Source organism: Rhipicephalus microplus, chromosome 6 (genome assembly GCF_043290135.1).
Source record: "Rhipicephalus microplus isolate Deutch F79 chromosome 6, USDA_Rmic, whole genome shotgun sequence".
NCBI lineage: Eukaryota > Metazoa > Arthropoda > Arachnida > Ixodida > Ixodidae > Rhipicephalus > Rhipicephalus microplus.
The window spans coordinates 12,046,454-12,071,183 of record NC_134705.1 but is presented as its reverse complement, the minus strand read 5'-3'; the positions used below and the strand labels follow the sequence as shown (position 1 = coordinate 12,071,183).

Sequence of the window (24,730 nt, the reverse complement as noted above, 5' to 3'; positions counted from 1 at the left end):
AACACACTTACACGCTGCTTTAGTTTAAAGCAGGTGAACAGTGATAGCCTTATTGAGTTAGTTTCATTTCTTCAACTCGCAAAGCTGACTCTTGTTGGATGTGCCAAGCACAGCACAATTCTCACCAACAAGATAACCAAGTTTTACGTGTTAGCTAGGCTTCATTTCCAAGTGAAAAGCCAGAATTCTTTACGAAGTGAAAGGCAGAAGCGAATGAAATTGCTGAAATTGAGACGTGTATTGTAATGTGGTTGAGTGCTTCTATTTTGAATTTTTTTCAGCAGAAAATTTTTGCATGAGTGCCATAGCATGATAACAATGCTGCTATTGGTTGTGTTTGTGGATTGTAGTGTCTCATCTTGTAAGACAACTGGTCCTAGTCTTGACGTCATCTACTCCTCATGCATCATTCCAGTGTCAAAAGAAATCTCATGAGTACTAGCAGATGCTTTTTCTTCATTTTTTTGCAAGATACGTCACACTATTTGTATTTGCATTCCAATAATATGGCACTGTTTAAGGCGAAATTTCTGTGATTTTTCAATATAACTGTGCGTGATGTTTTATTTTATTGTATGTTCTGTTTGTGTTAGGTTTCGCTATATGTTTTGTTTTAATTTGTTCTATTTGTGTATGTGGAATGCGTTTTCTTGCTTCTTTTTGGCTTCGTGTATGTTGCTCAGATACGAATATGTTATTGTAAAATAATCTTGTATGCAAAATAAGTGTTAATCTCCGAAGTCTGCCTGTAGTGAATAAAAGCGGTGTCATTTGACACGAGCAGTGGCGATCAAACTTTTGCAATATCTCGGCAATAGTCTTACACTTTAGCCCAGCCATATTTTTAGCGAGTGCGGGTGCTATGAACTTCAGTCGCACACTGCACACTAGGATGACAGGCTACCGGTTCCAAAAAGCAAACACTCTTAGCCAAAAGTGAGTGCAGTGAAATAAATTATAAGATTACAGGGACCACAACGCAAGTATCGGATACTTGTACCGCATCAGAGCGGTTTTGAAAGCTTAGATGTATTGTCGTGCTCATGCCAAAACGAGCAGTCGATAATGAAATGAGCGCCGTGTACGCAGTAAATAGAAGGCCGCGGCGGAGGGGCATCTTACTACAAGCCGCAGAGCCACCGCTACGTGTCATGGAACGACGGATCGCCTTTCGCGCCGTGCTCGCGCCACCTCCTCATCTAGCCACCATATAATTGGGGGACGTTTACGCGGTGAGAACGAAAGGTCTACCGTAAGGTTCCTTACTAACTTGTGAGAATGTTCACCGTGCGGTGGTTATTTATCCGTGGTCTTTGCTTGGCCGGGAGCTGTATGCATTCGCGAAAACAGCCTCTGCACATGGATATGTGGTCTCGTTCTGTAATACTGTCTCTCAGCAATGTGGTAATGACTTGCCTGATCATGAACACCGTGTGTTATGCTATTTGTGGATGTATGCCGCACGTGTATGCCTGGTAAGTGCGTGTGTTGCGTAAGGATCGATGTGTCGCTTGGGTGAAGTGTATGCTTGCGCCAAAACTTTCATTGAAGCTTCGTCTTGCGTAACTGCGTGAGACAGATAGGAAATGCACAAGTTGGAAGCGATGGAATATTAGCAGGCGTTCACACGACGTTATTTTTCAAGTGGCTTAAATGTGCTGTCGCCGATTACGATAATCGGTTTTCTAAGCTATGCCTGTTCTTGTGGGTCTATACAAAGAAAAAAAAGGAAATAAAATTGAAAATATGCTGGGAGCACTAGAAAACTCCGGTCGAAATTACCACCTTAAGCGTCTTTTTAAAATTCAACAGTGCCGCAAGGCAGTCGTGTATTGCGGTAAAGCATACATATTGCGCGCGCTCGTGTGTAAATTAGAAATGTAGCACTCACATCGGGCCTCGTGTGTGCACCTAAATTGTACACGCGCTATCTTTTGTCTCATCAGTGACGATGCGGCAGTCAGTATCGTCGTCATCTTCAGCTTGTGTAACAAGCCCAGAACAATTTACCTAGTAAAATACATTTTGTCGCAGGCAATTCGCAAGGCATTCAGATTTTAGTTCATTGCAGGATTAATTCAAAATTGTTGCATGGCACCTTAAAATAAACGAAACATGCCTATCAGAGGCTTTAGTCGTACTTCAAAATTTGTGCCATGCCTCAAATTGAAAATGATTATAAAGGAAACATATACTAAGGCTGGGTGTAGATTACCATTCACAATTCAATTACCATTCATATTTTAGAAACTTAGAAAATTTGTAGCTCATGTTTTCCTATCGAGTAAGCATGAAAATAACTGTTGAAGAATGGTCTACAATTACTCGCACAGTTTGCAAAAAATAAATCTATAAAAACTTTGTCGAGCCAGAACTAAGTGCCAGGTGGTTCGAGGAAACTGGTTATGACCCGACATAATAGCGCATGTTCGAACGTCTTACATGGGCTGCTTGTTGGCAAAATGGGGTGGTAATTAGGTAAATGCCTGCAGGGATCTGCACCAAGAGACAAAACCTGCTACATCTTCTTCAAAAATTTCATTATTTGTGTCAAGCGTGCGTTCACTCTTCGTTGTTGTGTTCTCTCAGAGAGCAAGTATAAGGCATGCGCTTGAAATCCATACGTTACCCCTATGATTTTGAGATGTCATCACAGTGGACATGAACGTGCAATGTAGTTGAAAATGTTGCTGGGCACAAACTTTATTAACAATTTGAACCCGCTTATACTACAAATGTTACCACGTGACTTCAGTTAAATAGTTTCTAACTGTTGTGGTTACAGTCAGATAAAAGTAATAATGAGCTAGTTGTGCTTGAACAACAGTCTTGCTTGACTGACTGTATTAAAATACAGTAATTTAGTACCTGCATATAGAACTGACCATTTGGTTAATTTTTTTTAATTTGTGGTCCTATTTGTTACAGTTTACTTTCAAAATGTTTCATACAGGGTGGTTAAGTTTTAAGTCCATACAGTGGGAAAATTTTATCAGCAGTACCGTATGCTGTACAATCACTGTTACTTCTCCTAGAAAGCATGGTGTTCCACTGTCTCGGCTGGGCTTCTCGACCTTGACGACTGTACATGTTAAACAGTTTGCCAAGTGTAACTACTCACTCCCCCATAACTCTAAATTTTGTTGAGCTGTAATAAATAATGGGCAGTAAGGACCACTTACAAAACCCTTTTTTTATGAAGCGCTCATCAATCAGGAACAATTCTGTACATAAGCGATGACAGCAACCACTTCTCCACACATTGAACGATTAGGTTGTACTAATAAAAGCATTAATATAATGAGACCTGTTTTTTTTTTTGGAAAGTAAATACAATGCATAAAAAGTCTTACCAGTCTGTGCTTCAATATCGTAGCTAAACTATCACTGAAAGCCAGAGTCATTTACAAATACCATGTGAATTCCCGGAAAGCAGTTGATAGCTTGATATAAATTGGGGATGTCTGCAAAAAAGCAAAAAGCCTACGTTTATATTGAGCAGAAGTCCAAGTGAACATGCATGCATATGTTCATGAACTAGTTCCCTGTAACATGTGGTGCAACAGCACTAGCTTAAAAGCTTCAGGCCGCTTTTATGCTGCTCCAAAGAGGTTTTAGTTGCTCCACAAGCTGCGGAAATGCCTTTCATGAGTCACGTCGCTGTGCCTGTTCAGTCTTTAAAAAAACAGGTTTGAAGTGGATGCAAAAAAATTTTTTTTGAAGGGTTGGGTAGCAGAGAGCATTACTTTATTGAAGTCTTCAATTTTATTATGTTAGCACTGAGGCTTGCAGGTATGAGGTATGCAGCATGGTCACATGAGTAACACCTCAGAGGTGAATAATTTTTTGGTTGACAGCAAGGTATGCATGAGACAGGATTATGCAAATTGCAGAAGTAGAAGTAATGAAGTTGTTGAGAAGACTTTGTGAACAGCACAATTACAGGCTTCATGCAGAATTTGGTTTCTAGCAGGGTGAATTTACTTTTGCTGATGCTTCCGATAGCATCATTGCACTTCATAAGCACTGGTTTTATGCACTGCACGTGACTATCTTGTTTTTTCAAGGTTCACGTACTGATTAAAAAGTATAGGATCAAGAAACTTACAGGCTTTCTTAAGGCTTAATCAGGCTCACCATTAAGGTAAGTGGTGACATTTTAGTGAGTTATATGTGGGAGGTCTGTGTACATAACATCATAGTAATCTTGCAATGCTGTAGCTTTATTTGTGTAACGAGTGAAGCTTCTTTTCCTGTTAAAAATTTCTGCCAAGCAAACAGTTCCAACAGCAGGATTGGCCCTTGGGTAAAGCAGGTGGTAAGAGTGAGCTTATTCACAAGCCCTTCAAGAGCACCCACTGAAGGAATTAGTATCTATAGGGCAAAACATCCAGTGCACCAAGAAGGGCAAAGGAGGACGGTGCAGGTTGACATTTCAGGAGGGTATCTTCTGGACATCATCCTTCTCTAACCACAAGCTAGTATGGCCAATGTTTAGCAGACTCCTACTAACATAAACTAGGTATAAATGTTATTTCTCTATTGCAAGATGACACACCATATACCTTTTGAGAGTCTCCTCACCACAAGTCCTTACATTAGCCTAAAGATATTTTTCTACGGTACCCTTTTTTTGTCCTCAGCAGTTGTCTCAAGCAACAGTATGCACATTGTGACAGTCTAGCTGGTGTCCACAGAGATGGCTCCAGCCATCACGATGTATACTCCACTCAAAATGTAAGACACTGCAAAATCATACTCCGGTGTGCGTGCATAGGACCTTGAACATGTAAGCAGAGACCGCTTCTCTTGTCTTCTCTGCACTGGCACATGCTTGTCGCACACCTGTTCAAGTTTGTGACAGTGAAATTAGTTCTGGCAATGCTGTCTCAGAGGTAAGACTGTGTACACCCCCAGGAACACCATGGTGGAGCGAGCAGAGGTTCATATCAAATGTAGTAATAAAAACTGGCGACACCATGGTGACATAAGCACACTTGCATTAATTTATTACATTAATTTATTGAGGCAGACATCGCACCGCTAAGCCTAATTGTGATCTCTTTTCGTTAGTGTCTTCATATATTTCCTGTTGGTCACAGCACAGGAAGAACAATTTCTTTGTGGAAGCACCATATTTGAAGCTTGTATGACTCCAATGAAGATTGTGCGAACAGATATATTGAAGAAGTAAATACGTCGTGTCCTATAAATGGTGAACTGGTTGTCACATTCAGCCGGTGATACTGCAGGAGCTCTAGCATACACTCTAAGGTCATTTTGCATCAACAATGCCACATGCAATAGTTTAACAATAGTTGTTAATGGGCAAGATGGTGCATAGCTTCAGGGAGGTAATTAAGCTAAGGGGGAAAATTCTAGATGCCTAAGCACCACAGAAAAAATAAAAAAGCACTAAAATTTCCGCTCGCAGCTTGTTCTTTTCATTGACTAAAGCATTCCCTATCTTCCATGTTGGTACATGCACTATTTTGATGTATGTTCCTTCTACATATCACATACCATATCTGACTTTTCAAGCACAGCATTTCTCACATCGGTAAATTTGTGCATATTTGTCGTGGCCACAATTTCGGCTTGGCTTGAAGGCCTTTTAGTTAGGTGCTTATGTTAGAACTGCCATCACAAGGGGTTTGCCGGGCTATGTCTTGCCTTTTATAATATTACTGCTATTATTATTATTGGCGATGCAGCTGCAAACGTGCTCCACTATGCATTTATTGCAGATATTTCAAGAGTAGCACACTCTCTTCTCATTTCATTTTCTTGAGATGGTGTTATTAAATCCATGAGTATTTTTAGCATTATGTTCATAGAAGAGTACGTAAACAAAGGTAGCACGAATGTAACCAAAACACGCAACTTAGCTTTACAAAAAAAGTCTACTGGCTTTTTAAGCTTGCCTTTGTTGTACATAGCATGGTCACTCCTCACAACATTGTTCATGCTGTCTGAGACGCATATGGAAGCTAAGTTGCGTGTTTTGGTTGCTGACAAGGAAGGCTTCTTTTTAACTCTAGATGGCTCAATGTATAATGATAAGATAGCCACTGCTTTGGAAAAAAGCTGAATAAATCATTTTCCGAACAATTGCAGCCAATCAATTTACGTGAATCGACACGCATATTCACTTTCACATGTAAAGTCTGGTGTTCCCCAGGGATCAATCTAGAGACCAGTTTTGTTTCTCATTTTTATCAACGACATTAGACATGGTTTATCATCTACTATCAGATTATTTACATACAACTACATCATCTATAGAAAAATTAACAGCACCCAAGCTAACAAGTCATTACAGTTGGACCTTAATAAAATCGCATTTTGGTGTCACCAGTGGCAAATGCAAATTAACACTTCCAAAACCAAGGTCATGACATTTACAAGAGCACATAAAACAGAAATGAGTTAATATGAAATTCAAGCTGTCCCCATTGAAAAAGTATCCCTGTTTAAATATCTTGGAATCCATTTATCTTCTTACCTATCTTAGAATAAGCGCATCGATATCATGACTAGTTAGGTGTCAAAAGCACTTGGATTTATTAAAAAAACCTTTACTTGGTGAGCTATACCTTTAAAATGATAGCGTACACTACACTTGTCCGTTCAAAGATAGAATATGCATCCATCATCTAGAACCCACATCAATCATATCTCATCCATTAACTAGAATGAATACAAAATTAAGCAGCAGGATTTATCCCCAAGTGGTTTTCTCGCAACTGCAGCACTACAGATATTACACACTCACTTTCATTACCCCTTCTTGAAAAACGCTGACTGCCGTCATTGTTGTTGCATGTTCATACATTTTATCATAGTAAATCTGCCTTCGTGAAGCTTGCACAAACCCACCTCATAATATTTTGAAACATATTGATCACCAATTCAAAATACAGCCTTTTTGGCACGCACAATTATGTATAAACACTCACATTACTTCGAAGCACACATCACTGGAACACACTGTCGGGCAACATCGCTTGATTCATTGATCATGCCTCCTTTGTAAACCAATTCAATATTTTCTTGGAAATATCACTGTGTGAGTTTGTAAGTGCATGTATGTGCTTATTTTTACTCTTCTTTCATTGTAAACATATTTTCTCCTTAAAGATGATAGTCTTGCTTGGGATACTTCAACGCAACAATTTTGGTCTGTCTGTCAGCAAAAAGGCTCAGGTATGACCACATCCACAGCATCCACCAGTATTGCTCAAGTTTCTACGTTCATACTTCTACGATTGTTGATAAAAAGCAAAATATTTGAGGCACAATATCAACACGTCGATATTCTGCACTGTGTTTATTTATACTAGAAACGGCGAAAAGAAGTAATTCTAAGCACTGCAGCTGACAATTCGACGCTTCGCACGAAAAGGCGAGTCTCCTACGCTTTGCTAAGGTGGTACTGTGCTGCTACCTATCTTGAAATCTACAAAATATGGCCTCCAAGATTTTACGCATGATGCGTGCTCGCTATAACAAAGGCCGTCCTTTCGTTTTCTGAGAATACCGCCAGATGGCACTCATTTCTCACACAACACCTCCAAAATCCCATTCACCAGATATCTCGTGCAAAACATCAAATAAATATTTCATTATATTCACTCTTTTCAGGCAAAAGACAATAGTCTTTAGACGACAATTTTAGTCGAGTATGCAAATACGGGGCCAATTTTTTTCATGGCAATTTTCTGTATATATATTTTTTTGCACTATAGCTGTGTCTCTCTTATTGAGTTTTCATTCCTGCCACAATTTTTTTTTTCTTTTTGCATCTTTGCCTATGGAACTGTATATTACTTTGTTTACCATTTTAATTTTATAATGGCAATGTTCTGCTTTGCAAATTTATTGTATAACTAAAACCCCCTATATTAATAAAAAAAGGTGTTGATGCAAAAAGCGGGCGACTGAATGAATAAGTTTATGCCCTGTTACCAACGCTTGATCGGGAACGCGTAGTGGCAAGTTTGAAAAAAGCAAAAAAGGCAAAAACTGTCAGTTTTTATTTCAGTGAAGATTCATGTTGCCACTAAAAGCTCTTGTTTCAGAAAAAGACACTTGGTAAATAAATGTTTCAGAGTATCTTCAACGAAATTTGAAGTGTTTGAAGACTTGTGATTCGCTAAGAATTTCCAACTCAGAATCTGTCATCTTATCACTAAGTGAACAACCTTCTTTGTGCCGAAATGCATTCGGTATAGACGTAAAAGATTTATATTATTGTTTGCCCCAATGTGAAGATTTGAAGTGTACAAAGCAGTGCATAAAAGAAGATAATGATGAGTTGTTGTTTCAGTGCCAGTGTGGCATCTCTATTGCGTTGTTTTTAGAGCTCATGCAGGCCACATAAATTCTACCCTTGTGTCTTGGAAGGGAAATAATTTTGTCGAAAATCTGGTATCTGCATTGAATCATGAATATACCTGTAATTAGTTATATTTTTGTTGGATACGTAGACGGGCAGCTGCAAAAGCATTTGAATTGGTTATCATCACTCGCTGTTTGATATGTCCATGACTTCTTAGTTCTACTGTACATTAACAATTGCTCTATGCTGGTTGCTAATATGAAGAAAGATGTTAAGGAAAACGGGATGTCAGCATTTAACTTTGGAGTTGCCAAAAATTGATGAGTTACAGTTTCTCGATTTAAGACAGGCTTTTGTCAAAAATCACATATATAGCAATGCCAACCTAGATTCATAAAGCCAATTCTGAATTTTAATTCTGGCCACTCAAAACCATACAGGGAGTCATTGCGTCAACCGTGCTGGGTGCTGCTCTTCAGAAGTTACGCGAGCACCTTATGGCGCATGCATTTGATACACAAGTTGCTCGCCTTGCAAATTCTTACTTTCCGGGTGACGTGATTTACTCCTTGTCGGAAAAACTTATTTCAAAGCTCAAGAAGTTTCATCATTGTGATTCTAGTGCCCCAGAAATCAGCAAGAAAAAGAGGCAGGCAGTTATCCCATACATACACAGGATAGCACATGGTTTGAAAAATGTTGGTGCTCGTTATGGCATAAACATGTCATTCTCAGCACGTAATAAAGTGCACAATGTGTGTACTTTAGTGGATAGAGCGTTGTGTCAGCAGCCAGGGAAAGGGAACAAATGTGTCTCCAGTCATGTCCACAGATATGCTCCTTGCACTACTGGCGTGGTTCATATGGGATTCCAATGTCTTGCGGCTGCGAATATGTAGGTGAAATGGGGCGTTACATAAAAGTGCGCTTAAGAGAGCATGAGCTAATGCTATCAGATGCTGCAATCGCGTCTCAATTGGCAGCTCATTGTAGGCCATGTGGATGTGTGCTAAGGGATGGGCAGAGATGCCCGAAAAATTCTGGAGTACAGATATTGAAATTCGTGGTTTGGAAGCATAAAATACAGATACTGAGATAAATTTGTAATTGATATGACAGGATATTTCAGAGATAGTTTTGCAAAAAGACAAAAAAAAAGTGTTTCTGAACACAGAAACTAAAATACTTTTCTCTATGTCGCGGATAGTTATACTCCATACAGACATTTGTTATGTGCAGCGCAATATTTAAAATGTGCAGCGCATTGAAACTTGCAAATGAAATTGATTTATTATATTATCGCTGTCCTCTGAGTGCCATGAAGGCATTACAAAGGATGCTTACACTACATATAATTGTTAATAACCACATATTTACAGATATCAGTTGCAATGAAAAACTATGCCGTATGAAAGCATCAGTAACACGCATTGTATACCGAAATCCGGAACTCAACAGCAACAATATTAGTTATGCTAGAAGGAGCATAGTTCAAGCAAAGTGCTGGAACCATAAACAAACGAACTTCCAGTTGAAGGTTTAGTGTTTTCTAGAAACATGATAGAAAAGGCAGAAAGAATTAAGAATGGACAAAACAAGGAATGCGAAAGGAAACTCAAAAAGACCTCTTTCGAATCGCCGTTTGGCCATGCTGGCGTTTTTCAGAAATGCTCTGCAGAAAGAAGTATCGTAGATTGCACACGGCACCACGCACCAGTTTCTTTGGGTGGTTTGTGGCTTCCGCAATAATCTCCAGTTTTTCAAATGGGCACCGCAAAAGAAAAGTGAAAAAAAAAATGATAAAGAAAAAGCACTACTCGTTTTGGAATCTATTGGTTATCATAATGTTCTCCACTGTGAATATGCATTAAAAAATAACAAACCTGGGCAGCCAAAGAAAACTATCTACAGTCACGCACGTGCAAATGTTGATCTTATCCTCCAAGAGTTGTCATCTTTTTGCTTTGAATTTTTGTGCACAATGCGTAACCGCAATGTTAATGATAACTGGATCTGTGTCAAAAACAAACTAGTCCCCAAGGTCGAAATCGTTTCATCAGCTCAAAGCGCATGGTTCACGTCACACGTAAAAAGAGCAATAAATAAGAAGAAACGCTCGTACTCAAAAGCCAAGTCCTCTAACTCGGATGGTGATTGGGAACGCTATCGCGAAACATCAAGAAACTGCAAATCTTTAATTCAAGATTCCAAAGAAAAATTCTATAATAATGATATTGTCAGCGTGTTAAAAATAATACAAAAAAATTCTGGAATATAATCAATCCCATACGGAACTCACAAGTGAGTATAGATATAGTCAAAGAAGGCGAATTACTTTCACCATCCGAGGTTGCGACCGAATTTAACTCTTTTTTTTAGCTCTGTTTTCACCGATGAAAGCCCACTACCACTTGAACTTCAACCAGCTTCTATTTTGACTTTTATGAGTGGCATTACCATCACACTGGAAGGAATTGAATGTGCCATTGATCGACTTTCGAATAATTCCGCCCCAGGACCCGATGGCATTTGTCCAAAACTGCTCAAAATGACTAAACCAATTATAGCTTCTATCTTAGCCGCTATTTTTCAACAGTCACTCGACACTGGTATATCATACCGGATGACTGGAAAATCGCACGCGTCGTTCCCGTATTTAAATCCGGCAACCGATCAGAACTTTCAAATTATACACCGATCTCCTTAACAAGCATACCACGCAAAATTCTAGAACATATCATATCATCAGCCGTTATGACGTATCTTACAAAGCACAACTTTTCTATATTCATCAGCATGGATTTCTTCGAGGGCGTTCGTGTGAAACCCAATTATTTGAGCTTGTAACCGACCTACATCAGGCCGTTCATGACTCATCCCAAATTGATGCCATATTTATCGACTTTGCAAAAGCATTTGATAAAGTACCCCATGCATGAGCGCCTAATGATGAAACTTGCCCGGCTTAACATAAACAGCAGCGTACTCATTTGGATTGCAGCATTTTTAACCAAGCGCTATCAATACATTTCCGTAAATGACCACAATTCCCCCTTAACCGAAGTCAAATCAGGAGTGCCTCAGGGCTCTGTACTGGGACCAATTTTATTCTTGGTTTACATTAATGACGTAGGCAATAACTTAAGTTCTAACGTTCGGTTATTCGCCGACGATTGCGTAATTTACAGAAAAATTAACAGCTCTGAAGATTCTAATACTTTACAGACCGACCTGGATAATATTGTTAACTGGTGCGAGGATTGGCAAATGCAAATAAATGCTTTCAAAACAAAAGCTATGACATTTACTAGGTCAACTAACATGCACCTAAATTTGTATTCTGTTAATAACACAGCTATCGAAAACGTTTCTACGCTAAAATATCTGGTTGTCTATTTGTCGTCCAACCTTACGTGGAATGAACACATTGATGCTATAATTTCCAAGGCAAGTAAAACACTTGGTTTCATAAGGGGAAATTTGTATTTAGCTAGTCAGTCAACTAAACTTTTAGCTTATACTTCATTGGTTCGATCCAAACTTGACTACGCGTCTATGATTTGGAACCCAAACCAGGCATACTTAACAAACAGACTGGAGGCCTTGCAAAATAAAGCAGCACGTCTTATTACTAAGAACTATTCCCGCACATCTAGCATAACTGCCATTAAAGAATCTTTACAGCTGCCCTCCCTGGAAAAACGAAGAATACTAGCATTACTATGTCACTTCCACCGGCTCTATCATAGTGCGCCGTCATTTGCTGCATCGCGTATCAAACCTGCCCATCGCATTTGTCCGCGTCTAGATCACCCTTTCAAAGTCCTCCCTTTGTTTGCCCGTACTAATCTTCTTCGTCAATCCACGCGTTGTTCTTGGCCATCTTTCATTGGAATCGATTACCAGAAGATATTGCCACAATTTATAATCACGATTTGTTTGTAAGCCACTTGAAGCGATTTTTATTATCAGAGCCATGAACCATGTACTATGTGTGCTTGCTTTGTATTTCTTTTCCATTTATTTTTGTTTGTTTGTTTGCTTTTCTACCGTTTTTTGTTACATGACCGCTCTTGACTGTGTTTGCTCTTGAATTGAAATGTACTCAACACATTGTTCTCTTCCCCCCCCCCCCCCCCCTATGTAATGCCCTTCGGGGCCTTTAGGGTATCTGAATAAAAAAAAATTGGCATGAGGAAATACATTTTAAAAATGGTGCCCATTGTGCAGTATACAATGGTCCTCACAATGAAAATATCTGCGCTGGAATTCAATATGGCAGTATAACATTGTTGGCATGCTGAAGCAGGCCATCATTCAAACACATTCTAGTTCTGCATGAAGGAGCACAATGGGATGCGGGTAGCAAAGCAACTAGCTCGCTTTCAAGAAGGTAGGAGTCAGTTTAGCCCTCAGCAGAAATGTAGAAATGGTGGGTGCACATCTTGCCGTGGACTGCCAAGGTCACAGCATAAATTGTTTTTCCCCATTGTCAACACGTCTCAGCTCATTTACGAAAAAAAAAAGTAACAGGATACCCGTGTCCTGGAGAGTATCGCGATACATGCAATACACCGTAAAAGTATTTCACTACTGAGATACAAATACATTTTTAAAAAGTGCCTCGATACAGCAATACAGACACTCAAAAGTACCTCTTAAATACTAATGCGAATCTGCCCAGCCCTGTGTGTGCCCCACTTGTAGAAAACAAATATCAAATATTGGCATGTTGATTAGCGCATGTGTGAAATAGCCAAAGCATTTTTCATTAGATCTAACAACAAGTGCATAAGTATTCTATGTAGCACTCTTCTAGATGAAGAGCATAAGTTCTTAGAGAAGACATGAATCATTGTGTGTTTTAACACATGCGTACATGTGCACAGTTTTGATGAGTCAATATTTCCTACATATGTTCTTTTCTTTTCCAAATAAATTTCAGTTGTGAAATCAGCGCTGTAACCCTCTCCAACTGCTTCTAACCCGTTCCTTTGTAAAATATTCTACAGTGAACATTCACCAATTTGCCTAACTTACAATTCTGCATCTTTTATTTACCTAGGAAATCGGGGAAGCTGTTGCGGCCTGACAGATTCCTTTTTTCCACCCCATATTCAAACATCAGCGCTTCAAACGCTACCCCAGCTTTTATTGCAGGTGTCTGAGGACTTTCATTGTGCCCCACGTGTCAGAACCCCGAGAAATAAAACACCAACAAGCATGTGGGCATTGTGTAAAAAAAAGCGAGTGAAAGAAAGGATAAAGTAAATCTTGCTGCATGGTTTCGTTCTTGCTACGTTGTTGTTAGTTGTTGTCAAGAAAAGGTTGCATAAAATACGCAAGCACTTCTTTTTGCTGAAAAGTATATTTTAGACGTGTACAAATTAGATGGGTATGCAAATCATTAGTAAATACAGCAGTCTAGGTCAAGGTAATCTAATCCAATCATAAATGGCCTGCAGGCTATAGCCATTATAATGAACTAGAATGTGCTCCAGTAAGCCAACTGGCCGGGTTGCTGCATCCTTGTTTTATATGAATGCCGCGAGATGGCGTCACCTCTACGTTTCCTAGCAGCATTGGCTGCACTGTTGGACTATCGCAGGCTCCTTCAAACTTGCAGCTGCAGTTGATTTTATTTGTGTGGTTGTGTCCTGGTTGTTCCAAAAATCAAACAAACAACTTCCTCAGTTCCTGGGTCACAGGTTTTATTTTGACCAGATACACACATTTTTTTCATATTTACCACATACACTCACAACATTATGAGTGTGTGTGCAAAATGTGTCCATTTGTTTTATATGAGTGCCTCATATTTTATTTTTTTTTACCGCTAAAGTTTTCTTTCCACCGCACAGTTTTCCAAGCAGACATTATGGTCATGGAGTTTGCTTTTAATCGATGTGAAAAACCTGGAAAAGTCACTAAAGTTGAAAAAAATTAAATTGATAAACACCCTGTTGTGGCTTTGCTAGCAAATATGTTAGGAAATAGACACATGTGCAGTGTGGAAGTGTGCGATGTCACAGTCATGTACTGTCAAGAAACGTCACATAACTATGCTTGAAAAACTTTTCTGACCTTCCAAGTTTCAACAGATGTGTCAATGACACATTAATTCTTTCCTAGCATGAAATGCTTTCATGAGTCCACATCTATCAGGACCCCTGCCTGTGATTTTTGTCAGGTATTTAATCTGAACTGACATGCCCTAATACTTGCATACTTGCACAACAATCTGTCAAATTTGTCATCCACTCTTAACAGCCTGTAAATCCACTCCTAACAGCACCCCCTCCACTCTTCCAGCATAGGCCAAAAGGGTGATTACTTACAAACCATGCTTGTGGAACATTACTATATATAAATCTCACAATTGTTTGGTGAAAAAAATTAGGGGACCCTTAATGTTGAAGTAGAACACAAAAGTGGTATTCGATCCCTAGTGCATACTCCAACCACCTAGAGCATACTTTTTACAGAATAACATTACTTGAAAAGTTTATACTGCAGATTAATACTATGTAATCAATGTTTAAAGAAGCTTGTGCCAGTAAGGGTTTCGCTTATAGTTGCAGTCTGTGTAATGGATTTCGAAATGGTGGCTAAGGGAGCTTGTTGATACATACACATAGTTACTTCGAAGAGCACAGAGATGGGACACAGGATAGACCACGCAATACAGGTACCGGGTAGTATGCTTTAAAACACGAGCAACTATGTGCATGAAATGTTTTTAATATGCACCCACTACGTGGTCCTAAGAGAATACTCTAGTAGCATTTGTGCTTTTTGTTATTTGTGGCTGGCTTTAAACAATGAAGTCATTATGATAATCACACGTTCTGATGGCCAGTGGCTATGCACATTTGTACCATGAAATACTGCGATATTACATATTGTATTGTGAAGCATGTATACAAGACGCGTGTATTTGTAAAGCATAAAATTATGAAAAGATGAAGCAGTTCCTTGCATAGCCTAACAACATAGCATACATGCATAACTGTTTTTTTATGTTTGATGGATGTCGCAAAACAGCCCATTCTTTTAAATTTTTTACCATCATGAGGAGAGGCAATGAGACCAAAAGCTTTGGTTAAGACACTGTTGCTAAAATTTCGGGCCAAAGGAAAAATATGGCAAAATTGCTGCTTCATACAGTCAGGAAGCCAAAGAGAACACGAATATTCAAGATCATCAAATCATGCAAGATATATGAGAAAAGCAAATATGTCACACCTGAATAGAGTTCACGAATATGATGCAGCATTTATAAATGCACTTACAGCATTCAGTGCATTGACACTACGTCGAAGGAGCTTGCCATGATTCATTACCACAATTTTAATTATGTGCGAAAATGCAGGCTTAACTGAAATGTTCGCCCTTATCCGTTACAGATACAAGACATGCATAAACACAGCTTCGTTGAATGTGAATGAAAAGCAATGTTCTCCTTTATCTTTTTTTTTCATATGAATGCGTGCACTCATCTATGCCTGCTGTTTTCTCCTTGCCTTCGTCGCGTTTCAATATTATCTACACCTACCGACAAGACAGGCACAAGCTGAAAGGGTTTGTGTATGTGAAGACCTTGGGACAGAGCCGCTAGACTCAATGCCACAGGCAGAGGCACAGAATTGCGTAGAACATCTGAAGTTAAGGTTCACTGCGATTTTTTTCCCACAGTTTTAAAAGTGTTCCTCTGTACTGCTTCCATTGGGCCTTTTTGGGCAAGAAATTTGGCAGGAGAATTACAGCTTATGAGACGCTGTATGAATTACAGTGCCCTTATGAGACAATGTGACGGGTGTTGCCCCACTTATTCAAAGATGCTTCATGGGTCGATGAGCCCCATGCGTCACACTTTTTGCTCATAAATTGATGGCCATATTTTAGTGAAGATTGTGTCACACTATTTTTAGGCATGAACTTCTGCAAATTTCTGTTATTATGTGAAAAATATCGATGAACCCACGAAGGGTAAGTTAAACTGCAAAATAAGCAAAATTGAAAGTGAGAATGCAAAATATATACTATATAGTTTTAAGCCAGATTAACAATTGTCCGAGCTGCAGCAGGCAACGTGCAGAAATTCTCCAGAGCTCGATACTAAGCTTTTGCCACGAAGCGGTGCAATGGCACAGCTGGTGTGATTTTCAAACACCATTTCAAAATACATATACAACTCAAATTACGCAAGGAAAGGGAGCTTGATTTTATCATACTTCTGCATGTTTCCAAATAAAGAAAGATCTATTTACACTTTCTGGCCAGTTAATCGCTGTACCACTAAACAGCCATAAAAGTGAAAGCCATGACATTTGGTAGTCTAACAATGTACATAGGGATTTCAACATGACACCAATGTGATTTGGCATAAGCTGTAAAAGCTTATTCAATCAGTCATACATTGTTACCCTTTTATGCCAGTTTTAAAGCGATAGTTCTAAAAATCGTGTAAGTGTCGATTGTGAGTGATGAACCTTGTGAGCAACCTGAAAATCAAGAAGGAGTGAGTGAGTAAAGACTTTATTGAACATGTCCGGCGTCATTGATCGGGGTGGGGCTACAAGCACCCTTGCCTAGAAAGGTGCAAATAAAATAAGTAATAACAAATTTTCCAGTTTGCGGGAGGATTGAGTTCAGGCCGTTGGCATGGCAAGCAGGCGTTCTACCGCACAGCCACACATATGCTTGTAAATTCAAGGAAAATAACTTCATCTGCTTGAAAATGCAGTGAAAATAACGTTAGGCTTTGCAAACACAGGTGTCATGTTTACAACCTTAACAATTCAATATGTAATATCACAGTAATATTTCTTGATACAAGTGTGCACTGTAATCAGGCATCAGAACATGTGATTATCTTAAGGGCTTCATAGTTAAAAGGTGGCCAGTCATAAGAAAATTCACACATTTTGCTGCACACATTTCCTTCAGAGCACATAGTGAGTGCATACCAAGCTCGAAAAGATTTCATGCACCAAGTGCTTGAAGTACGCACTAGGGCCAGGGTATCGTTATCGTGTTCAATTCTTGAAAGCAAACCTCAAGGGTCCCCCAATTTTTCTTTTTTAAGTGAGGAAAACAAAGCATTATTCTAACCATGGATATTTTTATGCCAGCGATTTGACTAGTAGGTTAGCTCAGCGAGGCATTTTTGCGTTTATATCAAGTTTATTTGACTCAAAGAAAGCAATGTTATTTTGAAATGGCACTGTATGCCAAAGACCTGACATGGTGTCTATTGTTGAACATTGATCTCCTGGTATCCTCGGCCCTCCCTCTTTCCCTCGTTGAAGGGCCTCTTTTTTGTTTGAGAAAAGGTGACAACCCTGGTGACAGCAAAGTGTAAAAACAGTGTAGAAATATTGAAGCAGGTTGCGTAGACAACAATCTACAGACAGTGAGTGGCATACAGAATTGACTTGGCCGTCTTCAATGTGTGGGGTGGGGGCATAAAAAAAGCTGCTACAAGGCCAAAACAGATGCCTCAATTGCAGTGGCAACTATGCAAAGGGGCGGCTGGAAAGTCTACTTAAATGTTCCAAACATGAGCGTCTTGAATGCGCTGTAGTTTTATCTCGAACGAACTAGGACATGAAAAAAAAGAAAACCTAGCCCTCATATATTTGAAACAGGCACATATTGCAAGAAGACTGGTGATAAACCAGCAACAAGTTTAGCCATGCCTTCATTGTTGTCAATTGTGAGCACACAATACATACAACAGCGATACTTTTAGGAAGCACACCTTGATGTGACCGAGGTTAGGGGCACAGGCTTTCACCTAGGTGCCGGGAAAAGAGATACCTTTGAGAGGCTTCTTGACGACAGAAACACACGATTTATTTACATATTTACAGGTGTAACAAACAGAAGGCGTCGAGATGCGCTTTTACAGGAGACAGGACTGGCCGTAACGAAAGCCACAGAGAGAGCCCTGAGTGCACACGCGACGCGCTTTTCATATCCTCGGTCCGTGCATGCTCTTCTCCTCAAACGCGAACTGTCTGTCCAAGCAATGCTGATGCGCGTTCCCTGCAGCGTACCCAGACACCTCTTGCGTTTCTGCTGGACGCGTACCACATTTGGCAGGTACGCCAATGAGCGTCTATTGCAGGCTGGGTCCTTGCACTGCCAGTCATAACATTTGAATGGATACTGGCAAGCTAACTGGCACCTCCGAGCCTGTGCAGCTTTAGAAGACGGGCCCCATCTGCAATGAACCACTTTTTAGCAGCAGAAGGAAAGAAAACAAGAATACTTCTTGGTTTTTTTTTTTTTTGCTTACCCGAGGCAATATTCGAACCAGCGAACGTACAATTGAAAGCCGAGCATAATAACTCTTCAGCTCTTTACGCACGGTCACAGAAGAAATCACAGCCCTAAATAGTATAGGGGGTAGGAAAGGCAAGGGAGGATGCAAAGGAGTGAGTCAAAAAGATGGGAGAACCATTAGAAAGAGGAGGAAAAAAAATGAAGGGGAGAAACCAATTGCGTAGAGAGAGCAAAACAGACAAATATATTAACTAAAAAAGCAGGCTTGTGCAAATATTCGAATGCTTCAAATATTTGAAGGAACAGTACTGTATTCAAACTCGCTTCGACTCGATTTTAAATTATTGAAAATTTTGAAGTATTTGCAATGAACAAATAAATAACACTGATCTGCACATAACTTCCTGTAAAGGTAATTTCACTGCAGCATAGAATGCTATGCCGTGGAAGCACCTACCCAAGGGAATTCGCACTGCCACAAAACCTCTTCAAAGTTTAAGGTGCACTGCAACACTTATTGAATATGGTTGGAAAACGCAGCCAATCGGTAGTCAAGACTCCTGAGAACACGTTAGCCAAATATTGTTGCGCAGCACGAGGCCAGAATTTCTCAATAAATGTTCAAATTCACCTGAAAATTGCTTTCCTTTCATTCGACATATTGTGCTACAAGCTCAAAAATTACTCATCACAGCCATTGTATCAGCGATTGGCTGATTCGAGCATGGCACGTTGGACGTTACTGGGGCCAGGCTCACTTGGACTATAATCGTGTCCTGAGTTTGAGTGAGTACAGCTGAGTAATATTACTTGAGTTTGAGTTAGAGTGAGTCTGGCTAATGAAAATTTTAATGAGCTTGAATCCGAGTGAGTAAAATATTTGCGAGTCTGAGATGGTGAGCCCTAAGCTCAACGTGTATTTCTTAGGTGAGCCTTAGTGAGCACCACCTTTTTTTTCTAACCTATGTTCCTATATAGCCGCCTATCAGCATAACTATCGACGTCATATTTGCTTAGATTGGTAATGAAGTCTGTTCAAGCATACGTCAACACACAACCGTTCATGCGGGTATTGAAAAGAGGCGCAAGTTAGGAGATAAGGGGGTCGCCAAGACGTCCCTTCACAAACTCGCTCATGGGACATTCATGGCAAAAATGTCTGATGTGAGCTGCATATTTCATAAAAATATTCTTATTGGATTGCGACTAGTGACAGCTGTTTGCTAACTCAGACACAGGTCAAATCGCGAGTCTGAGCGTGCCGAACTGAGTAATATGTTGGTAAGTTTGAGCCTGAGTTAGAGTGGTTGACAAACAGTTTAGCGAGTCCTAATTAGTTCTGTTGAGCTAAATTTCAGTGAATTTGAGTCCGAGTGAGTTTCCATGATGAAACATATTTCTTGAGTGGGTTTAAATAAGTTCCACTTTTTCTACCGGCCTATGGCTGCTGCTTTCAAACATCAACACTACATCCTTGGGCAGCATTGAAGCAGCCGCAGCAATTCAACCATCATGTCTGCGATGCAGGATTGTTTTACTGAGGCAGGGTCTCATTTCAGGAAAGAATGAGCCAGTTTTTCACACAGAAATGTCAAACATTTAAAACGAAAGTAATTTTAAATAAAAGCAACACAACCACACTGAAACTGCACCCATTACCAAACTACTAAGACAAGCAAACCTTCGTAATTAAATGAAGTTCTGCTGAACATTTGAAACAAAAACAGTCGCTAGTAGTTCCAATGCTGGTGTCTTCTACAGCGGCAGACTCACTCTTTGCAGGTGTATTTGTTGGCTGAAGCAGATGAGAAGCCCAGTTCACCCATAAGTCATGGACAGAAGCGCTTCAGTCATAGTGTGAAAACAATCTCCAAATGTGAGCAGAGGGATCAGAACATCTGATAGAGCTGCAAGAGACGAAATATCCCTTGCAGCTTCTGATTCTTTTTTCTTTGTCGAGTTGTAGTGCTGCATGTTTATAGCAAGTTCACGACGTATTAACAAGCCTGCATTAACACTTTATATCAGACAGATCTAGCCATGCATGCACCATGGTGGCTGGTCACTGCACCATTGTAGCTGGCGACCAGAAGCAGGAACCCGCTCGCCAACCTAGATGGCCGAGTCAGCCTCCCAAAGGCAGGTCAGGACCAGGACATGATGGCTGGCAGCACGTCCTTGTTATGGTCTCGTGAATCGTAACCAACATGAGCACTGCACTGATGTTACACGCACATCACAATGTCTAAGTATATGCATTGACTTAAAATCAGGTGATGTGTAAAAACCACTGGCCGATAACAGCAGCAAAAGTATGGTTGTTACTAATATGAACCATCACTATATGCCTGTTGGTCCGCGGGCATAACTGCCTGTACCATGATATGAAGCAGCTTTGTAGAACTTCACATCATGGAACGTTTCTGTATCCGCCATCCCGAGAATGCGCTCTGTAGAGGTCAGGCTCCGCCCAGAGACTTAGACAGTATGAAACTAATACAGGTCATGCTGAACTGCTGCCTAAAACTACAGCCAGCCTAATAGAATCAAACTTTGCCATAGCAAACATTAAGACTTTCGCTAGAAATGATGCTGTTTTCTAGGGAATGTTCAGAATATGAACTATTTGTTAATGCATTAAGAACATCTTACATTGTAATACAATCACATAAAACTTATTTACAGTTAGAAAAGTAAAATTTCACCAGCTGCCCACATTAGCTTTCATTTTGCCGAAGTATGTGTTTCCACATAGCACAGCTTAGAAAATGAAGTCAGGCATTCAATCACAAAGGAACAAATCTTCTTCATCGGAAAGGGACGCTAAAGGCGAAAAATTTCTCCCGTTCCAATGATGAGTGAAAGTTTAAGAATGCCTAAACTTCAGTATTATCTACAGGGCTTAGTTCACCAAGAAAGAAGTAAATGTATGAATAGGCTCGAGGCACCCATGCAATATTCTGCGAACTCTGTAACTCCACAAAATGACATAGTCGAGTCCCAGAAAAAGTAATTACTGAAACTGTCCACAGTAGAAAAGATGATTTCAGTGCATTAAAATCTGGTATGAAATGCTTATTTTTTTATATTTAAGGTTTAACGTCTGAAAACCAGCATATGATGATGAGAGGCGCCGTAGTGGAGGGCTCCGGAAATTTCTACCACCTGGGGTTCTTTAACGTGCGCCAAAATCTGGTATGAAATGCTGCTTGGTTCTTTCTATTTCATTATTTGAACTAAGAGCCGCCGACAAGACTCATGGCTAGCTTCAATCATCCCTAAAAACGAGGGGGGGGGAGGGCAGCAGTGAAAGTTCTCTCAAATTACCTACCTGTGCCACAGAAGCTTCTCCGAAGCTACCGACTGGTGTCTGCTCATAATAGCTGAACTTTCCTTCTACCACGCCTGCTACTACTGTATTTCACGGCACCTAAGGGACAAAATGTCAAGAAGACCTACTTGGAAAGTTGTTTAAATACCAGTTGTAGCATGCTGACCACTTAATATATAACTTCTTTTTAAACAAGGCATTTTCTTAGAACGGAACAAACAGTGCGCAAACAGTATGCTTTTAGGGCCTTTTTAAAAGGTTTCATACATGTATACTTAAACATCTAAAAAGGTTGCAACATGCTGGATGCTAATGGTCCCTAAAATATACCGCAAAAATAATAACTTTCTGGCCTGCATTATATACACAGTTCATTTTATTGACCGATAGGCATCAAAATTTATTCACTTTTCCTCAAACCACTTAGTTTTTAAAAGCAAGGTGCATATAGTATAATGGTTTGCATTATTTTCTGGATAAATAACGCCTGCAGAAAGTTACCTCACTGAATAACACGGACCAAAGAATGTCATTTTAAAATTCTTTGTGGGGCAGAAGAACTAAGAATGCTAAGGATAATGACAGAGTAAATTAATAACCTAGTTTTGAAATCTATAGAAATGTCTCAAATCAGCAGCTATAGAACTAAATGGTTTCAATTTAAGGCTGATTTTTTAATGGTTTAAACATGAAATATTAACTTGATTTTGGTTTTACCCTTGGCACTTGCATTGTAGCAATAGGAAAATGCACCATCTCATTGTCTGCAACACATGATATTAAATGCCTGCGCATTAAGGTCTTATCAGAAGCAACGGTGCACGGGTCGACGCCAGATGCAATGGGGAATGCATTAGCAATGGCAAAAACGCCACAGTCATAAAAGTTCTCTTGACGCTGTACTGCCTTAGCGTGAATGGTAAGAATGTTAGAAGCTAGACTCATTATGTTCATAACTTGAGTGTCTACACTTGGCATAATGTCCTGGTCTAACGAATCATACAAAAAAAAACACTGTTTGTAGCGGCACCATAATTTGTCACTGTAACGCAATGCCCAGGAATATGCAGAATTTTAATAAAGTTGTCTTGCTTCTTAAATATCAAGCTCTCGCCAAAAAAAAAACCTCCTGATAATTGTACAGATCAGGAAACTGACGCGAAATAATAAATTGCGCTGCATTTATGATTGCATCTGACAGCCATCTCGTGCCTCGTAAGGCCACTAAATCAGAGGAACTCATTTTGTACAGGTTGCAATTATTTGGACCACAAATCGCGTCCGCTATGGGGTCACTAATTTCTTCCACTGCTCTATTAACGACTGTCACAGATGCCTTCTCTTTAAATTGAAAGTTTTTCAAAACATGCAAACGTAGTCTTTTTTCTCCCCGCTTTGTATCATGTGCACATCTCTTACGTGGTCGGCCACAAGCGGATTTAACTAGAGGTATGCTAAGCGCTGTCAGTTGCTGTGCAAAATCACTAGGTGAAGAGCTAGTGTTCGATGTCTTTGCTGGAACCTGACATAACTTATCATAATGCGAGGCTATAGTAAAGTTAATTTCACCTTTTGAATCAGATTTAACTTGACCAGATTGCTCTTTCAGTTCCGATTTATCTTCTGTGGAGCCCTTCTTCGTAGTGTCATCATCTACAGACTTGGCCAATAGGTAGTCGTTCAGGTCTACACTCCACGAATTACTTACTACTTTTGACTTTTCTAAGCCTTTTCCTTCCCCACTAACTTGTTCATTACTTAGTGCTATTTTAAGAAGTGGTGAATCATGTTTCTTATTTCTAGGGTAAGTAACAAGATTTTGGAAAAAGTCCTCACACTCGCTCAATTTTTCGCAGAGTTCAGTTGCGCTACATTGGGCTAGTACATTAGCAGCTTCCTTTGAAAGTTCCAACAGACGTGCATATGCATATTTATATCTGGCCTCTGAGTTATCAAGTTTTGGCTGTGCCTTTTTTACCATGCTCGTGGGTAAGATGCTTAGTTTGTGTGGTGACACTGTCTGGTCGGTCTGCACAAAATCAGATTTAAGCCAACGCTTTGACACACAACTTTCATCAAACAGTTCCATATTATTTTTTGATCTAGCTGCAAGAATGTGCATGCAGGTCAGCTGGTACTGCGCGTTAAATGTGCATTTGCATGTGCTTATATTATTAGTAACTTCATAAAGCTTACTGCCAACAAAAACGGTGCATTTGCCATCAGAGACAACACAGTCTCCTGGATATTTCATAAACAGCCCATATTCTTTACATACCAATTTTCTAGCATATTCGGTGCATTTTACTGACGCCTCAATGCAAAAGTTATCAGTCTTACTGGTGTTAATGCAAGTTCTCATTTCTTTATATTGCATATGGCTGAGTGCAAGAGCATCATGAGTCACACACCTTATTAGAGCTTTCACTGCCTCCACTAAGTGCATGTCACGTGTTAGATAATTTTTTAACTTTTGATTATGGCTTTTCATTCAATTGTTAGCATTATTTCCTAAACTGCATGCATTTGCACTATAAGCATGAACCCACATTATTTTGCAGCTGCGCCAATTTTTTATAAAAGTACTCCAGGAGGGCTTTGTCATCTTCAAGTGCTTCTTCCAAGTCCTGCAAGTGCTCTTGATATATATCTACTGTATGTGCAAAAACCAGTTTCGTAATTATATCTTTAACATACTTCTTATCTAGACTGTTTGACTTATGCTGCATCACTTTGGTGTGTAAGTACTTTAACACGTGCCACGAACA

General features: G+C 39.7%; 1 long non-coding RNA gene across 1 annotated transcript in view; it reads right to left on the bottom strand.

Moving 5' to 3' along the window:
* Positions 1 to 7,322, bottom strand: part of LOC119167721 (uncharacterized) — a 45,976-nt gene extending 38,654 nt beyond the window's left edge. The window contains exons 1-2 of the long non-coding RNA XR_005109282.2: positions 6,960 to 7,322; positions 3,354 to 3,464 (exon numbers count right to left, since the gene is read on the bottom strand). This is a non-coding gene — a long non-coding RNA (uncharacterized LOC119167721). The remainder of the gene's footprint in view (positions 1 to 3,353; positions 3,465 to 6,959) is intronic.
* Between the last annotated feature and the right edge of the window lie 17,408 nt (positions 7,323 to 24,730).